Source organism: Nyctereutes procyonoides, unplaced genomic scaffold, assembly GCF_905146905.1.
Source record: "Nyctereutes procyonoides isolate TBG_1078 unplaced genomic scaffold, NYPRO_anot_genome, whole genome shotgun sequence".
Taxonomy (NCBI): Eukaryota; Metazoa; Chordata; class Mammalia; order Carnivora; family Canidae; genus Nyctereutes; species Nyctereutes procyonoides.
This window is the reverse complement of record NW_026575145.1, coordinates 8,317,960-8,332,411: the sequence shown is the minus strand read 5'-3', so window position 1 is coordinate 8,332,411 and position 14,452 is coordinate 8,317,960. Positions and strand designations below refer to the sequence as shown.

At 35.8% G+C, this 14,452-nt stretch overlaps 1 long non-coding RNA gene across 1 annotated transcript in view; it reads left to right on the top strand.

Moving 5' to 3' along the window:
• The window catches only part of LOC129499498 (uncharacterized), a 233,521-nt gene extending 219,277 nt beyond the window's left edge, over positions 1-14,244 (top strand). The window contains exon 3 of the long non-coding RNA XR_008662393.1: positions 14,060-14,244. This is a non-coding gene — a long non-coding RNA (uncharacterized LOC129499498). The remainder of the gene's footprint in view (positions 1-14,059) is intronic.
• The last annotated feature ends 208 nt before the right edge of the window (positions 14,245-14,452 follow it).

The window sequence follows — 14,452 nt, the reverse complement described above, 5'->3', positions numbered from 1 at the left end:
ACAAAAGAAAAGGGATCTAGATACTTCTTTTTTGGTACATGTTGAGTTTTTCTTCCACAGACTTTCTCCTCATTAGCTGCTCATGTTATAAGACTTTGCTTTCCCTGATCCCATTGTATCCTGTGGTTTCTTCATTATAAGCTTACCATGCTCTATTATAAACATTTGCTGGCTTGTTTGTATACTTCCCTGAACTTTGGTTTTCTTGCCCTTAGTTTTGTTTCTCAAGCCTCTAATATATTCTATACACTGTTGCAGTGATTTTATTGTGTATTAGGGAGAAGGAAAAATAAAGGAGTTAACATTCATTGAGTCCCTCACTCTGGAGGAGATGCTTGTCTGCATGTTTTATTCATATTTTTATTCAGAAATGTATTGCTAGTAACTACAGGGCAATCATGGTTTTAGGTACTAATAATACAAAGATGTGTCGTGTGAAACATATATAATTTCTGCCTTCACAGAGCTAATAATTTACTAGGTGAGAGACTGATAATGCACAAGTAAACAAGCCAACAAGAAAAGATTTTCTAAAAATAAGGCCAGCTATAAGATATGGGTAAGAGTACAGCTCAAACTCTTATACCCAGAGAAATGATAGTAAAAATATTCTTATAAAGTTAACTGATACTTAGCCACTTTTCAAAACGAGAAAGTGAATTCTCCTTGGACTGAATACTGTGAAACAATCATGTGGAGTAAAACAGGTAGAAGCTTCAACAGTAATCTAAGGATGGTACCTCAGATGTCTTCTCTGTGAAGAACCGGTGCAGCCAAACTTTGTGGTGAGCCACCAAACCTTAGGACACATTCAGGAAAGTTCTCTTTGAAAAATGAGTTCACAGCCCGCCCCCCAAAAAAGTAATAAAAATCAATGTGAAAAAGTGAATTATAGAGTAAAAGTAGAAAACCTTGGCCTATCCTTATTAAAAAGAAGAGAGAAAAGATTCAAATTAATAAAATCATGAATGGGAAAGGAGAGATCACCACCAACACCAAAAAAATACAAACGATTTTAAAAACATATTATGAGCAGCTATATGCCAATAAATTAGGCAACCCAGAAGAAATGGACTCATTTCTGGAAAACCACAAACTACCAAAACTGGAACAGGAAGAAATAGAAAACCTGAACAGGCCAATAACCAGGGAGGAAATTGAAGCAGTCATCAAGAACCTCCCAAGACACAAAAGTCCAGGGCCAGATGGCTTCCCAGGGGAATTCTATCAAACGTTTAAAGAAGAAACCATACCTATTCTACTAAAGCTGTTTGGAAAGATAGAAAGAGATGGAATACTTCCAAACTGGTTCTATGAGGCCAGCATCACCTTAATTCCCAAACCAGACAAAGACCCTACCAAAAAGGAGAATTATAGACCAATATCCCTGATGAACATGGATGCAATAATTCTCAACAAGATACTAGCCAATAGGATCCAACAGTACATTAAGAAGATTATTCACCATGACCAAGTGGGATTTATCCCCGGGATGCAAGGCTGATTCAACACACATAAAGCAATCAATGTGATTGATCATATCAGCAAGAGAAAAAATAAGAACGATATGATCCTCTCATTAGATACAGAGAAAGCATTTGACAAAATACAGCATCCATTCCTGATCAAAACGCTTCAAAGTGTAGGGATAGAGGGAACATTCCTAAGCATCTTAAAAGCCATCTACCAAAGCCCACAGCAAATATCATTCTCAGTGGGGAAGCACTGGGAGCCTTTCCCCTAAGATCAGGAACAAGACAGGGATGTCCACTCTCACCACTGCTATTCAACATAGTATTGGAAGTCCTAGCCTCAGCAATCAGACAACAAACAACAAAAATAAATAAATAAGTAAATAAAAGGCATTCAAATTGGCAAAGAAGTCAAACTCTCCCTCTTTGCAGATGACATGATATTGTATGTAGAAAACCCAAAAGACTCCAGTCCACCCCAAGATTGCTAGAACTCATACAGCAATTTGGCAGTGTGGCAGGATACAAAATCAATGCCCAGAAGTCAGTGGCATTTCTATACACTAACAATGAGACTGAAGAAAGAGAAATTAAGGAGTCAATCCCATTTACAATTGCACCCAAAAGCATAAGATACCTAGGAATAAACCTAACCAAAGAGGTAAAGGATCTATACCCTAAAAACTATAGAACACTTCTGAAAGAAATTGAGGAAGACACTAAGAGATGGAAAAATATTCCATGCTCATGGATTGGCAGAATTAATATTGTGAAAATGTCAATGTTACCCAGGGCAATTCACACATTCAATGCAATCCCTATCAAAATGCCATGGACTTTCTTCAGAGAGTTGGAACAAATTATCTTAAGATTTGTGTGGAATCAGAAAAGACCCCAAAAGGTCAGGGGAATATTAAAAAAGGAAACCATAGCTGGGGGCATCACAATGCCAGATTTCAGATTGTACTACAAAGCTGTGGTCATCAAGACAGTGTGGTACTGGCACAAAAACAGACACATAGATCAATGGAGCAGAATAGAGAACCCAGAAGTGGACCCTGAACTTTATGGTCAACTAATATTCAACAAAGGAGGAAAGACTATCCACTGGAAAAAAGACAGTCTCTTCAATAAATGGTGCTGGGAAAATTGGACATCCACATGCAGAAGAATGAAACTGGACCACTCTCTTACACCATACACAAAAATAAACTCAAAATGGATGAAGGATCTAAATGTGAGACAAGATTCCATCAAAATCCTAGAGGAGAGCACAGGCAACACCCTTTTGAACTTGGCCACAGTAACTTCTTGCAAGATACATCCATGAAGACAAGCGAAACAAAAGCAAAAGTGAACTATTGGGACTTCATCAAGATAAGAAGCTTTTGCCCAGCAAAAGAAGCAGTCAACAAAACTAAAAGACAACCTACACAATGGGAGAAGATATTTACAAATGACGTACCAGATGAAGAACTAGTATCCAAGATCTATAAAGAACTTATTAAACTCAGAAACAAACAATCCAATCATGAAATGGGCAAAAGACATGAAGAGAAATCTCACAGAGGAAGACATAGACATGGCCAACAAGCACATGAAAAAATGCTCTGCATCACTTGCCATCAGGGAAATACAAATCAAAACCACAATGAGATACCACCTCACACCAGTGAGAATGGGGAAAATTAACAAGGCAGGAAACCACAAACGTGGAGAGGATGCGGAGAAAAGGGAACCCTCTTGCACTGTTGGTGGGAATGTGAACTGGCCCAGCTACTCGGGAAAACTGTGTGGAGGTTCCTCAAAGAGTTAAAAATAGATCTGCCCTACGACCCAGCAATTGCACTGCTGGGGATTTACCCCAAAGATACAGATGCAGTGGAACACCGGGACACCTGCACCCCGATGTTTCTAGCTGCAATGTCCACAATAGCCAAACTGTGGAAGGAGCCTCGGTGCCCATCGAAAGATGAATGGATAAAGAAGATGTGGTTTATGTATACAATGGAATATTACTCAGCCATTAGAAATGACAAATACCCACCATTTGCTTCAACGTGGATGGAACTGGAGGGTATTATGCTGAGTGAAGTAAGTCAATCAGAGAAGGACAAACATTATATGGTCTCATTCATTTGGGGAATATAAAAAATAGTGAAAGGGAATAAAGGGGAAAGGTGAAAAAATGAGTGGGAAATTTCAGAAAGGGAGACAGAACATGAGAGACTCCTAACTCTGGGAAACGAACAAGGGGTGGTGGAAAGGGAGGTGGGTGTGGGGTGGGGGTGACTGGGTGGCAGACCCTGGGTGGGGCACTTAGTTGGATGAGCACTGGATGTTATGCTATATGTTGGCAAATTGAACTCCAATTAAAAAAAAAAAGATCTTGGCCTAAGAAAACAATTAAAAGAAAGTTCCATTCCTGTTTATGAAATTCAGTAGAAAAATGGATAATGATTAGAAATAAAAAGGAAATTCCATGTGTAGCCAACAAATAAAGAAGAGATATTCAAACATGTGGTACCTGCAAAATTACAAATTAAAAAACAACGAAATGTCCCTTTATACTTATCAGCAGGAGAAAAAAAAAAAAGGAAAACAGAATGAATACCTAGTATCATTTAGGGCATGGGACTATGGGAACCCTTGTGGGAATGTGGATTGGAGCAGGCATCCTAGAGGGCAATTTTGCAGCACTCAGTGACATTAAATGATGACGTTTCCTATGGCCCATGAATTCTTAGACTTTTTACTCCAGAGGTACAATTCCATAAAGCATGTGTGCAAATATATTTGTTGCAGGCTTATTAGTGGTAGTGGCATATTTGTTGTCATGAGGCAACAAATAGATCAAATACAATAGTCTAGAGTATAGAGTGTAGCACTTAGGACAATGGCTTGATGGACAGAGAACAACATAATTCAAGTTCTAAAACATGTAGCTGAGTAAAAACAGCAAGAAGTGGAATGAAATCTACAAACCAGTAGCATTTATATTGATTACACATCGATGCCCACAAAATAGCACAGCATATTTAAAAGGATATACGCAATTAATAAGATACATATCTAAAGCATTAGAATGGTTGTTTGGTGGTGGAGCAGGGAATGAAGATGGACTTGGGGAACAAAATGTTTAAAAAGAGAAAACAGACTGAAAATAAAATATACATGGTGAGATTCCTAAGAGATAAAGGAGTAATCATTTCTAAGAAATAAGAGGTTAGGAAATCGAACCAATTAGAAGTTATGAATGTGAAACTTGACACAAAGTACTATGAAGCAAACAAGTCATATGTTCTCACAAAAAATGGTGGTGACAATGTGGAAATAGGACTCTCCTTGGTCAATAAAGGGCTCTCTGAGCTGATAAAGTTTAAGTCAAAACCAGTAGGAGGAGAAGCAGCCAGCCATTTAGATACTCTTGAGAAAAGCGTCCTGGACACACAGGTTGGCCTGTTCTAGACATAGAAAGGCCAGTGTGACTGGTTTGTGGTAAACAGAAAGAGCAGTCTAAGGGAAGAATCAATCACAAATCAAGGCATGTAAAACCTTTGGATTTCATTCCAGTTATAATAAGAAACACTGCAAGGTATTAAGCAGATGTTAAGATTTGATTTACATTTTTTTAAGAGTTTAATGTGCTGCTCTGAGTAGAATAGAGTAGAAGAGAATGGCAGAAGGAACAGGAAACTGGTTGGGAGACATTCCATGAGGAAGATGATGTCTCGGACGATAGCAGTGGCTGTGGAGGTGGAAATTAACAAAGACAAGATATAATTTGGAGGCAGAATTAACAGGAATTACTAGTGATAGAATTGACAGGAATTTGAATGGTGAGGGAGAGGGGAGAATAAAGGCTTTTAGGTTCTTAGTTTACCATTCACTGACAGAGGAAGAGTAGGTAAGAAACAAATTTTGAGTTAAAATCAAGAATTTGATATTGGATAGACTACATTTGGCCTCTGGTGAGAATCCAAATAAAGATGTCAAAGTATCAGATAAAAGAGACAAGAGTGAAAAGAACAGATTTAAGCTAGAGATGTAAATAGGAGAGACAGTTTGCATGTGGACCATTTAAGCCATGGGAAAGATTAGCCAGACAGAGTATTTATAGGGAGAAAAGAACACTTATGCAGCATCTTGAAGAACTCTTATCATTTGGATGTCTAGTATGGACAGAGGAGCTAGCTAGTAAGGAAGACTGAATAGAGGTAGCCAAAGTGGAAGGAGGACAACCAGTGTGTTTTCCCTAAAACCAAATGAGCAGTGTTTCAAGACGGAAGGAGCTGCTAACTCTTACATTTTGCTAAGAAATAAAATGACAGAAAAATGGGTCCATTAATTTGGCAACATTGAAGACTTTGGTGATCTATCTTAATAGGAGTCATTCCATGTTGTTTGAGGGCCCGAGTGGAATGGACTGAGAAGTAAACATAAGGCAAAATGGAGACACCTGTAGACAATACTTTGGAAGTCTATTTCTGAATAACTGGGCCGATATGTACAGGTAAAGAATGTTGGCTTAAAAATAGTAGTCTGTTATAAAAGAACATTTACAAATTGATTCTAAACTCAATACTTTGTTCTAGCTGTATCTATTTATTCCTTCTCCCAGGCCAGGCTGAATGGAACATTTAGTTTCCCCATATAAGATGATTACTGAACTTCCTAGGGCAGGTTAATAATTTAGCATCCCGTAAAACTAATGTTCTTCAAGTTATCTGTTCAACATTATTGGGAGTAGGGTCTGCAACAACAAAGATTTTTGTTTGTTTCGTTTTTACTCCAGCTAGATATTTTCTTCCTCAGTGGGAGTAGGATTAAACTACATGTTGAGTATTCAAGAAGTTGAGACCTGAGTTCTTGGCAACATATTTATCATTTATTCTGTTGACAATTTAAGGCCTCTTGTACATAGACACAAGGATAGTTTCCTCCCTGGTCTATTACGTTAATATAGCTTTCTTATGGTTCCTTTGTTTATGATAAATATGCCCATCTGCAAGTTCTCATCTTCTCTACTCCCTCTTGCCCTTTCTACTTAACAATTTATTCCACATCTAAATTTCCTCTCTGACTCAGCTATGTTAACACCTCCTTCCTTTGGACTTCTGCCCTTCTTTTTGTCTGCAACATCTACTTAGCAGTTATGCTTGTTCTTTACTTGCAAATTTTTAAATATTATTTTTATTTACCTAAATGAGTACTCATTTATAGTACCTATAATGTTTTTGAGTGGCTCCTGAGGAATTTGTAGGGTTGGCTTATATTTTGGCTCTCTCTGTGGCACCTATCTATACTCTCAGGAATATAGATATTTCCTCAGGATATATACATAGTATATGACATCAAATAATAGACTGGAAAGGAAATGTTGTAGAATGCCATCTTTCCCTTTGTCCCTGATTTACAGTAGAGAAATTTAAAGACAATTTACCTATTTTCTTCTCACATCTGAAGTGTGTCCCACTGACTTAGTAAATACAAGAAACAAAGCTTTGATAAATTTTTGAAAATCTGGAGTCATGCAGACCTGTTTTAGAACTCTACTTCTGTCATTTACAAGCTTTGCAGTTAAGGTCATGTTTATTAATCTCTCTGATCCCTGTTTCCTTCTGTTGAGTGGAAATAATAACCCATTTCTTTGTGATAGTTAAATAAGTTAATTTGGAAATCTTATAATAAGGGTGATCACCATGAGTTCTTAATGACCATGAAAGCAGTAATAAAACAAAGTCAAAAATTTTGGCTGCCCAAATTGAAATTAGGTTCCGTAATTTCTTTTCAGCTTTATGCCTCTGATATAATCTGGGTGTTTTATATCAAAGGGCTTGTTTGACCTATCTTTCAACTCAGATAGGAATTTTCTCATTTACAAACACAGTGCTTTTTACCATTTGAAGAAATTCAATATGTTTCTGTTGAACTGAATTTCAAATGATCACTTGGCCTGCAAATGTGTATGTGTGATCCTGATGTTAACATGCCTCTCTCCTACTCTAGCCCCTTCAAAGATGACTTCTCACTAGGATATCCAGAGGAAAAAACTTGCATGTGTCCAGTTCTAAGTCAGCTCTAAGCTATCCTTTGATCTGACCTAGGCTAAAAACCTGCATTAGTGCTGGAAACTTCTTACAATTTCTTTACTACTATTTTTCTCTCATGATGCTGTTACTTTAGGGCTTAATGAAATGAATGTGGCAAAGCCTCTACTCTATCTTTTCTAATTCTAATTTACAATTTACAAAGTCTAGATTAGGTGTAACAGGCTTTACTGAGGAATTTATATATTTATGAGAAGTTACTGTGTGGGAGACAGAGAAATATATTTTAAATCAACTTTGAAATACCATGGTACTCCTAAACCATGGCAAGAGAACAAGGTGAAATTTATTTCAGATCTCACAAATGTACCTCACAGCTTTACTCTTCAGGACCACTTCAAAGTGTTTCATTCTTCAACACTTCTGCATGTTAGTCCCCATATCCTTTTAGGAAGCCCCACTCCTTGCTCCTGTTATAGGACATAAAAATTTCCCAGCAGGCTGTGAAGCTGGAATCTAGCCACCCAAAACAATTCCTTGGAGGATTCCCCCCAGTAAAATATACTTATTCCCTCTATTGTCTTTCAGTATCCAATGGGTTACACACATATGCACAAATACAAGTGGTAAAACCAAAATCCCTGTTACTAATAGGAACATTTTCGTCACTTTGTCTGTAATCTCATAGAACCACCCTTCAACAAATGGGAGAAAATGCATCTTTATGTCATTATGTTGAGCATTGTTAGGCATTCCTTGTTTTTTATATTGTGTTTAGGTGGTGTGTCAGTCATTCCAGTACATAAAAATCAGGAGCTTGAAAATTGTAGCATTACTTGATGGACAGCACTTAACTATGCAAAACCTCTACAGTAACTCTGAGCTTTTACAGATCTTTCTTTCTCTCCCTCTTCTTTCTCTCCTTCCTTCCTTCCTTCCTTCCTTCCTTCCTTCCTTCCTTCCTTCCTTCCTTCCTTCTTTCTTCCCTTTTCTCTGTCTCTGTCTCTCTTTTCTGTCAGATTAAATCTTGGGTTGCTGCAAATCAAAGAAAGACTGATTAAAGAATCATTATCTCTCATCCAAGAAAACTCCAGGAAACTAGAAGAATGTTTTAAAGGTAATTAAGTAAAATTTTACCAACTATACCCACAGAACATTTCAAGAAAAAAGATCAGATGGATATGTCTCTATAAGCAAAAAACAAATTCTTGTGATAAAATGCCATTCATTGTAGAAAATCTCAAAAATTATGTTTCTAGACACATAAAAAAATAAATCTCACAGTGAAGTTATAAAACTGTCAACATTTTGGTAAACATTTAGGCCTACCAACCTACCTGTAATTTGTTTATTCTCTGTATGAAATTTTGATCAAGTGGTAGTAATCATTTTATAATTCAATTATTCTAAATATAATAAATCACAATGATTTTCATGTATTAAGTATTTTTGAGGACTTGATTATTGACTAGGATATTCTGTAAGTATGTGCTGTGATTTAATTTATTTATTTATTGTTCTGCAATTAGAAAGTTTTCAAGGGCTGGTTTACTTCTTACAATTCTAGTTTAATTACTATTTATATTACTTTATACTTATATTTACTTCTTGCAATAATAATCTTTGAGTCACTTTCTTGCAAAATAAGAAATTGAGATCTAATAGGTTTTTTTTTATGTTATGTAGGCCCCTATATGATTTTTTAAAAATCCACATTTATGGCTATAGTCACAGACTTATAACAAACATTTGAAAACACATCACCATTCTTAGGAAAATTTACTAGTAAAAAAATGTTAACTTACTGTAATTGTTTTCTTCTAGTAATTTTCTCCCTCAAGATCCTAAAAAATAGGAATTGCTGTAAGTGTAAGCCACCTTAATAATGTTTGTGTGTGGGGAGGTCTGAAGCATCCTTAAAAATAAATATACCAGAAAAATATATAGCAAGGAAATGTCAGTATTTTTCAGTAAGTCAGAAATAATAGAACATCAGTTGAGCATAATAATGTTTCTTTGTTAAGAAGATTTATTTTCTTTGCTGATCATCATGTTGACATTTCCAGCAGATGGCATTATTACACTAAAGAATCAAGTAATATAGGCCATTCTTTTAGTAAATGAACATTTTAGAAAGGAATGGAAGAGGGACAGGAATTATTACTTATTGAAGTCTATTAGGTCCTGGTCCTTTTATATGTGTAATTACACTTAATGCACACAGTGACCCTTATGAGTAGGCATTATTATAAACAAAGGCTGGAGGGATTTAAGAAGTTTAATGTTCACAAAGCAAGTTAAGCGACAGGAACAGGATTATAATCTAGAGCTGGCTGATTCAAAATACCTGGGTGGCTACTATACTTAGAATCTGTGGTATTACAGTGAAAACATTCTTTCTATAGAAACAGTTTCAAATGAATGAGGTTGACACTTTCCTTTTTTTTTTTTTGTGGAGGGAGAGTTTAGAGTGTTGTTGTTTTAATGAAATATTCTCAACTTTTAAAAAATGCAGAAAGGCATTTCCGTCATGGTGGAACACAGACCTCTGAAAATCTATTTTTTTGTAAAAGCAACGAGAGCACTGCCTCCACCCCCCCAAAAAATGAAAATCAATGGGTTTTCAGAACTCTCAGAATTAAAGATTGCAGTGATCTGGAAGGTGTTCATACAAGAAAAATTACTGAGTGTGGTAAGAACAGCAATATCTGTGGCCTTGTAAGTTTTTCTGTTCTCATTCTCTTTTCCCTAGCACCATGGTATTTTTGAAAACCAGTAACCTTGTAGCCACAATAGCTGTGAAATCTAGCAACTTAGAGATATTAGAAAGAGGAAAAATGGGGTTGAATATCTCTCACATGCCTTGTTCCAAGAGAATTTTTTTTTTAGGATTTTATTTATTTGAGAGTGTGTGTGTGTGTGTGTGTGTGTATGAGAGATAGAGAGAGATAGAGAGAGAGAGCATGACGGGGGAAGGGTAGAGGGGAAGGGAGAAACAGGCTCTCTGCTCAGTCCCGATGTGGGACTCGATTCCAGGACCCTGGGATCATGATCTGAGCTGAAGGCAGATGCTTAATTGACTGAATCACCCAGGTGCCCAAGAGAATTGTTAATAATTTGACCTAACAAATCCCTGGGAAAGCCCTTCACAGAATTGTTTTATATTCAATATGACTCTGAATTCACTCAGTGGGAGAAGCTCTTTCCCTTGGAGTCCATCAAGAAGTCATCAGTATCAATTATTTAGTGTTCCAGCTATCTGAAAAAATACCAGTTGACCAAAACAAGAGTCTGAATGTAAAACCTAAATGAAAAATTAGGGTCACAGAATGTTCATTGGGGGCTTTTAGAAGCTTGAAATTACAGGTGATCTTAAAGTCCACATGCATGTGAGAGCCGTAACCATGCCCTGGAGAGATCTGAAATAGCACTGATTTCTCATCTCTGGATGAATATAAAGTTCTGCACAAGGTGGAAGCAAAGGCTAAGGTAGAGTTGCAAATTTCAAAGCATTGGAGTTTTGCTCTGATACACACAGTGAGACCATCAGCAAAAGGTAAGAGTTTACTGGTTCAAGGTATTTAAGGAAATCTCTATCTAATCTTTAGCTTTCCATTAAGCTAATCAAAGACATCAGTGGTTACACACACACACACACACACACACACACAAACACACACACAAAGACTATAAAGAATTAGTCCAGGAAGGTTCCAAGCAAACAATAATTATTATTACAAAAAAAAAACGACAAGTAACAATGAAAATAAATAGTTGGTAAGGAGGAATCTCATTTTTAAAGTTACCACATTATAATATTATAACACCCATTTTTGGCAAAAACATTATCAGGCAAGGAGAGAAACAAGGAGATATCCATACAAAGGGGGAAAAATCAATCAATGGAAACTCTTTATGAGGAAGCCCAAATGATGAACTTAACAGAACTGGAACTTTAAGCTTATGAATAAGTTTAGAGAACTAAAAGAAACCATGTCTTAAAAAATTAAAGTATGACAATGATGTCTTGCAAAAAAATAATAATGCAACAGAAATTATAAAAATACCAAATAGAAATTGCAGTATTAAAATGTAATGGTAAGCATTAATTTAGTATTTTAGTATTAATTTTAGTACTTAAAAAAGTACAATAAACGCGGTAGACATTCACTAGAATCCTATTCACTAGAAGTACCCAAGAACAAATTTAAATTGGCAGAAGAAAGTATCAGTGAACTTAAAGATAGGTTATTTGAGAATATATCCCGTCTAGGTAACCAAAAAATTGAATGAAGAAAAAAATCAGAGCCTCAGAGACCCATGGGACACCATTAAAAATACCAATATGCATATAATGGAAGAAAAGAAAAGGGGCAGGAAGAATACTTGAAAAAATTATGGCTGAAATCTTCCCAAATTTGTCGAAAGCTATAAATCTACATATTTAAGGAGCTCAAGAAAATCCGAGTAAAATAAACACAGATATTCACAACTGGATACATTATAGTCAAACTGTAGAAAACTAAAGGCAAAGAGAAGAGTCTGGAAAGCAGGAAGAAAAAAATGATTTTTCAAGATATCTTCCATAAGATTAACAGCTAACAACAGGGAAACGAAGACTTGAACAACAATATAACTTTACTTAAACATAAAAGATATCTATCAGTATATAAAGAACAAACTCAACCCATAGGTAAGTAGAAGGAAGGAAATACTACAGATTAAAGGAGAAATAAATGGAAATTGAAAGGCAAAATTGAGAATCCAGAAGTCAAATATTTGGTCCTTGAAAAGATCAACAAAATTGACAAGTCATTAGCTAGGATAAACAATAAGGAGCTAGATTCATTACCAGAGTCAGGAGTGAAAGTGGGTATCACCACTGACATCTACACATTTGAAGAGATTTATAAGAAAACATTGTGAGCGACTATGCCACAAACCATATAACCTTTGTGAAAAGAAAAAAAATCCTAGGAAGACACAAACTACTCAAACTGACTTAAAATGCAATCTATGTTCACAGATCAGAAAACTTATTGTTGTTTTAAGATGATAATATTCCTTAAATTGATCTACAGAGTAGATGTAATCTCTATCAAAATCCTACCTGCCTTTTTTGAAAAATGGCCCTAATAGTCATATGAAAATTCAAAGAACCCAGATCAAAACATATTACAAAAGAACCAAGTTGGAGCATTCACATTTCCCAATTTCAAACCTTTCTATAAAGCTACAGTAATGAAAACAGTGTGTTCACTGGCACAAGGATAGATAAATGGAATAGAATATAGACTGCAGGAATAGCTTCTTAGCTTTGTCAATTGATTTATAAAGAGTGCCAGGACAATTTAGTGTGAACATAATAGTGTTTTTAACAAATGGTGCTGGGGCAACTAGATTTTTATATGTGAAAAAATGGACTTGGACCCTATATCACACCGTAAAAAATATTGACTCAAAATAAATCAAAGTCATACATTTAACAGCCTGTATAGCTCTTAGGAGAAACACAGGAGTAATTCTTCATGACCTTGGGTTAGACAGTAGTTTGTTAGATATGAAGTCAAAAGCACAAGAGGCAATATTATATGTCAACTATAATCCAATTTAAAAAAATTACATAAGAGACCAAAAAATAAATTGAACTCTACCAAAATTAACGAAACTTCTATGCTTCAGAAAACACCATCAAGAAAAAGTGGAAAGGCAATGTACAGAATGAGAGAAAATATTTGCAAATCAAATGTCTGATTTAAAAGTATATGTCAAGAGGATAAAATTCTTAAAATTCAAAACCAGACAACTCAAAGATGGGCAAATATTTGGAATAGATATTTCTCCAAAGAAGATACAGAAGTGACCTACCTATAAGCACGTGAAAAGATGTTCATCATTAATTATTAGAGTAATACAAATTAGAACCACCATCATTAATGGTAGCTAAAATTAAAATTAAAAACTGTAATAGGCAATAACAGCACTTGTTATTGTAAGAGTATGGAGAAATTAGTACCCTCCCATATTGCTGCTGAAATTGTTAATGGTGCAGCACCTTGGTGAACTGTTTGACAGTTCTTCCAAATGGAAAACTTAAAGTTACCATGATTAGATCTACAAACTTTACTCTGTCAGTATGAAGCCCTGTACACTGATGTTCAGAGCAACATTATTCATATTACCCCAAGTGTAAATAACTCGTTTCCAACTAATGAGTGGATAATTAAAATGTAGTATATCGTCGATACAGTAGAATAGTATTTAGCAATAAACATGCTATAGCATGGGTGAACTTTGAAAACATGTTATGTGAAAGAAGCTAACAAAAAAAGACAACGAAAGATGGCACATTATACATAATTCCACTGATATGTAAATGTCCAGAAAGATTAGTTGATGCCTTGGCTTGGCAAGTGGGGAAAGAGCACTGGAGTGACTGCTGCTGATGGGTATGGAATTTCTCTTTGGGGTAATGATTCACAATTCTGTGAATATACTAAAACCCACTGAAATATACACTTTTTTTTTTTTTAAAAGGTGAACTGTATGGGATGCCTGGTGGCTCAGCGGTTGAGCATCTGCCTTCAGCTCGGGACGTGGTCCTGGAGTCCTGGGATTGAGTCCTGCATCCAGCTGCTTACGTGGAGCCTGCTTCTCCCTCTGCCTATGTCTCTACCTCTTTCTGTGTGTCTCTCATGAATAAATAAATTAAATCTTTTTAAAAAGTGAACTATATGGTGTGGATATTATCTCAGTAAAACTCTATATATAACACAAATGCAGGTTTTCTTTTTGAACTGAGATAAAGTGTCCCTATCCTTGGGGATGTGTAGGAAGAATATCTAGCATACATTAAACACTTTCTTTGGGTCAATGACTTTAGAAATATGATCTCACTTGAAATGACCATCTTTGTCATATTCTTATTAT